Source organism: Triticum aestivum, chromosome 7D, assembly GCF_018294505.1.
Source record: "Triticum aestivum cultivar Chinese Spring chromosome 7D, IWGSC CS RefSeq v2.1, whole genome shotgun sequence".
In the NCBI taxonomy this organism is placed as follows: domain Eukaryota; kingdom Viridiplantae; phylum Streptophyta; class Magnoliopsida; order Poales; family Poaceae; genus Triticum; species Triticum aestivum.
Genome location: NC_057814.1, coordinates 205,547,097 through 205,554,883, shown reverse-complemented (window position 1 = coordinate 205,554,883; position 7,787 = coordinate 205,547,097). Strand labels below are relative to the sequence as shown.

Here is a 7,787-nt window from a genome sequence, read left to right as displayed (position 1 = left end):
TATTGAAATCTGGAATCACAAGGTATCCTTTCTTTAAAAACACATGAACGGGCGCCCTGAATGAATAAGAAATCGCTGCTATAACAGAGAGTTGCCCTAGATCATACAATGTGGTTCTCTACTTTCCACTGGCTGGTAGATCAGCGTATTTATACGAAAAAGTAGACAAAGGTTCTGACAGGGGTAACTACTACCAAGAAGCGAACTCAGAGAGATGAAGAGAGAGAAGTTAGCCGCAACCGATCATCGGAGGAAGCAGGCTTACAAGAAACTGATGGGACGATCGGAAGAAGAGAGTGATAACAGGTTTCTAGTTGACAACCTTCCGCATTTCTTATTGGGATAGATTTCATACATTCCTATTTCCTTTACCCTCCCATGAGTAAAAGCTGGTGTGATTAAGGTTATCTAAAGAAAAGCTCATAGTGTTATGCCTTGTAGCTTATTCCACTCTCTATAGTAGTTCCCTTCGATTCAACGCAGTGAAGACAGTTTCAATCGGGTCGATGGACCCTTGGTTGTTTTTGTGATAAGTCGCTATTATCAAATAAATAGTCATTTCTTGCTCGATTCGAGAGGTGATTTCATTCCACAGTGACAATTCATGTTGAACGCGTCCTCCGGCATTTACGATTCTTCCTACAGAGGGCACTACTGGCAAAGAATAACCTTTCCACCCGGCGAGAAAAAGAGACAGAGGTTTGCACTTGGTCCTCTTGGTTAGGATGTAGAGGGGATCTATCAACAATCCCGTCGTCTTCTTCCAGCTTTTTCCTCTGAATTTGATATACTTCAAAAATGAATCACTCTTTTCAGTATGAATGGCTCACTCTCCCATTCTTTCCGGCTAGGGGAGCAGCTAGACCCATATCTTTTGATGGCGAGCATCGATCGAGATCCTTCGGTGAAAGCTAGAACCAACTCTGCGAGGAAAGCGGAAGCAAACAGTTATGATGTGGTTGATAGTGTTTTTAGGGATAACCTAAGTCGGCGTTACCCGACATAGTCAACGGGGTACCTTCATTCTTTAACAATTCCGGACATAGGAACAATGAGCTGTCTCCACGGCTTCTCTTCCAAACCAATATCGCAATGGATCTATCTTCAGCTTATTCTCTCAATCAATGAATGCGGGTCATCATGGAGAATCAGGGGAAGTGTAGACTATAAGTAGCCAATTTGCAATTCATTTCCTTGGCAATGACGAGTGATGGTATCTCGAAGCCATTCATCTTATCTCTGCAGCAGGAGATTCTTCACCGGACAAAAGATAAGGAAAAGACAAAGAAATCCCATGGGTAGTTTTTGGAAAAACCTATTCTGTAGGAGAGAGAGGCCTACCTATGAAAACTAGTATGTATCTTTTTCTTGGTTTAAGCAGTGCAGGAAATTGTCGGTCCTAAAAACAATGTGTCCCCATGATCATTTTACATCACGATATCTTTTTCTTCTGGTTATGCGTTTTCCTCTTCACTTTTATTTTTATTTATTTGAAGGAATCGTCTGGGCAGAAACGGGGAAGAATCTCTTCTGTCGTAGAGGCCTCGTCGAGTGCTTCCGCTACGCCAGGAGATGATGATCCACGAAAAAACAAAGTGGGACGTCAAGACGCCGATGGAAAAGATGGGTTTCGGTCGGAGCCATCCGCAAGCCGCACCCCGCCCAACCCAGAAGTACCCTCCATTTCGTTGTTGAAAAAGCAAATAAAGAATGTTCTGAGATCCTGTCAAAATCGTAAGCTGCCCGAAACCAAATTGGAAGAAATTTACAGGGATCTTAACCTGGAAAATGCGAGCTAGGAAAAACGGGTAAAAAAAACCAGGTCCTCGAGGGCATTTCAAGGCGACGCCTTTATTTTTTAAATAACATGAAGGATAAACCCCATATCGACTTAATTATGAAAGTCCACGATTGGGATCGCGCACGAAATAGAAATTTACTTGTGTAGGTTTCTCATAGCAAATAGAGAAACCGAGGCCCCTACTTACCTACCGGGTAGGTGGGGGGGGGAAGAAGAGTGGGAACGAGGGCTTCTTTCACTTGTTTGTTTTCCTACAACGGTATCTCCGAACTCAACGGCTCCCACGATTCGGAGCGATAGCGAATTCATACGAGGACTACGAAGCGAATAATTGCATTCCTTCCAGGAGGTCGAGCGCACGCTTTCCTCGGTTTCGAATCAAGGAACAAAGATAGATCCTCGGTAACGGCAAAGGGGATAGCCTTGCTTTTGAACATTCATGTGCATATATTTTCATTAGATGTGCAATCGAAATCAGTAGGAGAGAAACTTTCATCCCTATATTTCCACTGAAATGGAATTAGCGATACCTTTGCTTTTAGTTTGAATTCATGAATCCTGTTTCTAGTGGCGAGTAACTACTACGAAAGGTACGGAAAACGGGAAAGGCAAAGCACAGGAAAGAAGAATATATTCAATAATGTCATCCTTGTTTCGGTACCGGATTCAACTTGTCGAGGCTTCTGCTCGTAACGTCACTCACTGGATCAAATCAAAGGGCTCGGTTTCTGCTCCTCGGCAAAGGCAAAGTCAATTCAATAGGAATCCGAATCCTAAAAGGCAAGACCCAAACCACCGGTCGATCAACAGTTCTTCTTTCACTTCCATCTCTTGATACCTATTTTCTTGCTTTTCTTACCACTGCTGTAGTGAACCGCATCTCTAAGCACCGGGAGTCGTGAACCGCGCACAAGGTCCTTCTTAAACTAGAAATAAGTGAAACAATTGTTCTGGGTCACCTTGGCTTTTGTGTTCAGTAGTTAGTAGGGGAAGTTGCCCGGCTTGGTATCTCTCTCCCCGGAAGAAAACCAATCACAAGTCCCTCCTTATTTTCACTCCAAAAAGCTGGAAAAAAGAGCAAATCTCGGATAGCCTAACTTGTTTTTTTGCCCTGGAAAAGGCAGCTACTATCCCTGCTGGATTTCCAGAAAACGGAATGTACCTAGGGAACCCTATTGATCAGATCAGAGACTGAACCTAGTGATCTTTCTCCTGCTGGCAAGCATCGATACCTGTCTCCTAATGAATTGATCTTCTCTTGGGCTCTGATTCACACAATCGGAAAGCCCTTGCGATGTGGGTCACCCTTTTCCTCTATACATCTGTTCCGCAAAGGGGGCTTGCTATTCTCTGCAATTGAAGGTTGGGCCTACATATCTCTTATTTGTGTGGATCAACCATCCAACCTTTCTTCTTTCTTTCCATAAAAGCATAGGTAGAATGCGTATAGTAATGGTAGAGATGATGTATGGCTAAGCAGGGCTGATGGAGCTCTTGGAAAGAAGTCAGTATCCAGCTTATCCCTAGTCTAGCACTCTGCTGTGAAGTCAGAAACCCATTAACAAGCAAGGCTGTAGTGAACCTCTTCCTTAAGGGATTGTGGAATGCACACATCCCGGAATACAGTTGGGTGATCCATTAAGCTAAGCAAGAGCTATGAACAACCTAGTGACGCGGTGGCAAGCATCGATACGAGGAAGGTGATAGATCAGATACGATTTCCTTCATAGGATACTCTTTTTCCTTCGGATTGTGGAATGATAGGAAGGGCCTAATAGTAGTGATTTAGTGCGATGTGAGGTGCCCCGCGCGTGAGACTTTCTGAGGTTAAGAAAATAATAACAGGGCGGCTTTCTTAGACTCGGCTCTACAGCACTCTTTGAGTAAGTTCGCTAACGAGGTAGCAGTTCTACACGAATGAAAACAGACCTATCTTCTCTTTCTTGGGCGGGGCACCAAATTCATGTATCTTTACCAATTAACCAATTTCTTGACGTTGGGGTGGATCCTAAAGAGATACCACTTCCTCATGAATTTATCTTGAATCGGGACCTTTTGGCTCAACTTTATCCTAGTTTTGCCGAAGGAGCAACCCCTTTTTTCACTTTAAATTGGTCCAAATACGCAGAATTTCTGACTTTTCGCGGAGGACTAGATCCAGTAACCGGTGGTCTCTGGCTGACCGATATTGCGCACCATCATTTAGCTATTGCTATTCTTTTCCTAATCGCAGGTCATATGTATAGGACCAATTGGGGTATTGGCCATGGACTTAAAGATATTTTGGAGGCTCACAAGGGCCCATTTACAGGACAAGGCCATAAGGGTCTTTATGAAATCTTAACAACGTCATGGCATGCTCAATTATCTCTTAACCTAGCTATGCTAGGCTCTACAGCCATTGTTGTAGCTCATCATATGTATTCTATGCCTCCCTATCCATACCTAGCTACTGACTATGGTACACAACTTTCCTTGTTCACACACCACATGTGGATTGGCGGATTTCTAATAGTCGGTGCTGCTGCACATGCAGCAATTTTTATGGTAAGAGACTATGATCCAACTACTCGATACAACGATCTATTAGATCGCGTCCTTAGACACCGCGATGCAATCATATCCCACCTTAACTGGGTATGTATATTTCTAGGTTTTCGCGGAGGACTAGATCCAGTAACCGGTGGTCTCTGGCTGACCGATATTGCGCACCATCATTTAGCTATTGCTATTCTTTTCCTAATCGCAGGTCATATGTATAGGACCAATTGGGGTATTGGCCATGGACTTAAAGATATTTTGGAGGCTCACAAGGGCCCATTTACAGGACAAGGCCATAAGGGTCTTTATGAAATCTTAACAACGTCATGGCATGCTCAATTATCTCTTAACCTAGCTATGCTAGGCTCTACAACCATTGTTGTAGCTCATCATATGTATTCTATGCCTCCCTATCCATACCTAGCTACTGACTATGGTACACAACTTTCCTTGTTCACACACCACATGTGGATTGGCGGATTTCTAATAGTCGGTGCTGCTGCACATGCAGCAATTTTTATGGTAAGAGACTATGATCCAACTACTCGATACAACGATCTATTAGATCGCGTCCTTAGACACCGCGATGCAATCATATCCCACCTTAAATTGGTCCAAATACGCAGAATTTCTGACTTTTCGCGGAGGACTAGATCCAGTAACCGGTGGTCTCTGGCTGACCGATATTGCGCACCATCATTTAGCTATTGCTATTCTTTTCCTAATCGCAGGTCATATGTATAGGACCAATTGGGGTATTGGCCATGGACTTAAAGATATTTTGGAGGCTCACAAGGGCCCATTTACAGGACAAGGCCATAAGGGTCTTTATGAAATCTTAACAACGTCATGGCATGCTCAATTATCTCTTAACCTAGCTATGCTAGGCTCTACAACCATTGTTGTAGCTCATCATATGTATTCTATGCCTCCCTATCCATACCTAGCTACTGACTATGGTACACAACTTTCCTTGTTCACACACCACATGTGGATTGGCGGATTTCTAATAGTCGGTGCTGCTGCACATGCAGCAATTTTTATGGTAAGAGACTATGATCCAACTACTCGATACAACGATCTATTAGATCGCGTCCTTAGACACCGCGATGCAATCATATCCCACCTTAACTGGGTATGTATATTTCTAGGTTTTCACAGTTTTGGCTTGTACATTCATAATGATACCATGAGTGCTTTAGGCCGTCCACAAGATATGTTTTCGGATACTGCCATACAATTACAACCTATCTTTACTCAATGGGTACAAAATATCCATGCTACTGCGCCTGGCGTAACAGCTCCTGGTGCAACAACAAGTACTAGCTTAACGTGGGGAGGCGGCGAGTTAGTAGCAGTAGGTGGCAAAGTGGCTTTGTTACCTATTCCATTAGGAACCGCAGATTTTTGAGTCCATCACATTCATGCATTTACCATACATGTGACTGTATTAATACTTTTGAAAGGTGTTTTATTTGCTCGGAGTTCCCGTTTGATACCCGATAAAGCAAATCTAGGTTTTCGCTTTCCTTGCGATGGGCCTGGCCGAGGGGGAACATGTCAAGTATCCGCCTGGCATCGAACTCTATTTTCTGTATGTTAATGAAAGGTTTAGACTAAAGCGGGGTAGAGGAATTGGTCAACTCATCAGGCTCATGACCTGAAGACTGCAGGTTCGAATCCTGTCCCCGCCTAATCACGTCAGATACTTGTACGAGTCCTGATCTCCTGGGATCAGCAGACAGTCTTACTAGCGATGAGTAAACAAAGTCGCTAGGAAAGCTATAGATAGGTATCAAGGCACAACCTAACTGACAAGTAAGTTTCGAAGACTTCCACCTATTAATGTTCTTTTTATTTTTTTGCTGCTCGTGTCGCCGTAAGTTATTGACCAGTACCAAATGTGACAACCTTCAATTCAAGTTACAAAACCTGGAATTTGAAACAGAAGTTAGGGTGCTTGATGTACAAGGTTATGATCTTATTTTAGGCATTGACTGGTCGTCAAGTTTTGGTCAAATGACAGCTGACTGGAGTAAAGGAATGCTGAAACTCAAGCATAAAGGCAATCAGGATCTTACAAGCAGGGAAACTACCTCGCATTGGGGCCAGCATAGTATCCGGTAAGCCTTCTCGAAAGAAAAGGCCCCTATGAATACTAGTCCACTTGTCATTCTTGGGTCCCTACTTCTCAAGAAAAGTCAACTATCGCTTTCCCTGCTTTCAGGAACTTCCAACTAGTCACTTCAATCGCTTTTGATCTCTTCCGTTTCGCTTTGCTTTCCAGTTTCCTTTTACGATCATCATCTCCTTCACTGAAACATGCTTCAAACCACTCACGTTTTGGAGAATCGAATGTACAATCTATCTTCTTATCCCGTAAGGAGCCAATGGAGTTCGAGGTCAGGTGTTACAGACTTCTAGAACAGAGCACTGAATACCAAGTCAAGGTGGATACAGCAGAGAATGCAGATATCTAAAGGCCGAAGCAAGTAGATATAGGTTAGGGTCCACTCGATATATAGCACAAGGTGCAGCAAAGGGAAGAGAATTGCCACTACTTCTTGGGTATTGCGATGGACCTTGTTTCAAGTTCTAAGAAGAAGAATACTAGATTGACTCTAGAAGAGAGAGAAGGATAGATAGTATAGATGATATATGCGGCTTGTATGTATCAATTGACGGGTTTATGTTAGAGGAGAAAAAAGTATCAAGAAGTTCTTCCACTGCTTCCAGTCGGATAAAAAGAAAGGAATAGGGATCCATACCTTTTTCTCATGACCTGAGGGCTTCTTGTTGTTGGTTGCATTCCACTAGCTTGCTTTCCATCTTGCCTTTGCTACTTGAGAGAATGCCTTTGACCGAGCAGCTCTTCCACTCATTTTATTAGCAATCAAACCTCTTCCCTTCAACTCGTACCGAAGGCTATGTCCCAGTAAGCATTTCCTTTGTTTCCTTGTTTCCCACCTCTGACCTTCCGCTATGACATGACCAGTCCACTAATAAGTCAGGTATCTTTGAAAAGTAAGACCGTCCTCTTCCCTTCGTCAATAGAAGAACTCCAACCATGCTTTCTTGAAATAGCAGTTATTATCTTCCTGGTCAGCTTTCGACGAGTGACTCTTGGTTGCGGGGCCAGGGGGACCTACTATCTACTTAACCGCTAGGCAAAGAGGGAGGAGCCAGGAAGCGGGCGTTTAGTGAGGAAGAGACAAAAAAGCATTTCGTCGATAAAGATGAGTGCTTTCGATCGGCTTGTTGCACTAAAGCTGCGAGGTTCTTTGATCAAATCAGCTCTTTGCGTTTACTTTCATCCCATCCCACTCTCTTTCTTCTTTCGTTTTAAGAAAAAAAGAAGGAATTTTAAAATCCTTCTTATCCTTCTATACAATCCAATCATGCAGTCTAGCTCTACTTTACAACGATATATCTAGCTTTTAGTTTT

General features: G+C 43.2%; 2 long non-coding RNA genes and 1 other non-coding gene across 3 annotated transcripts; 2 read left to right on the top strand and 1 right to left on the bottom strand.

Moving 5' to 3' along the window:
• The first annotated feature begins 3,277 nt into the window (after window positions 1-3,277).
• On the top strand, window positions 3,278-5,891 carry LOC123168500 (uncharacterized). The gene is made up of 2 exons (XR_006484385.1): window positions 3,278-4,454; window positions 5,494-5,891. It is a non-coding gene; the product is annotated as an uncharacterized lncRNA (long non-coding RNA).
• On the bottom strand, window positions 4,800-5,679 carry LOC123168501 (uncharacterized). Its single transcript, XR_006484386.1, has 2 exons — window positions 5,469-5,679; window positions 4,800-4,945 (listed from the first exon to the last, which is right to left on the bottom strand). It is a non-coding gene; the product is annotated as an uncharacterized lncRNA (long non-coding RNA).
• Window positions 5,892-5,962: 71 nt separating the features above from the next.
• TRNAM-CAU (transfer RNA methionine (anticodon CAU)) lies at window positions 5,963-6,036 on the top strand. The gene has a single exon. It is a non-coding gene; the product is annotated as a tRNA-Met (tRNA).
• Window positions 6,037-7,787: the final 1,751 nt, after the last annotated feature.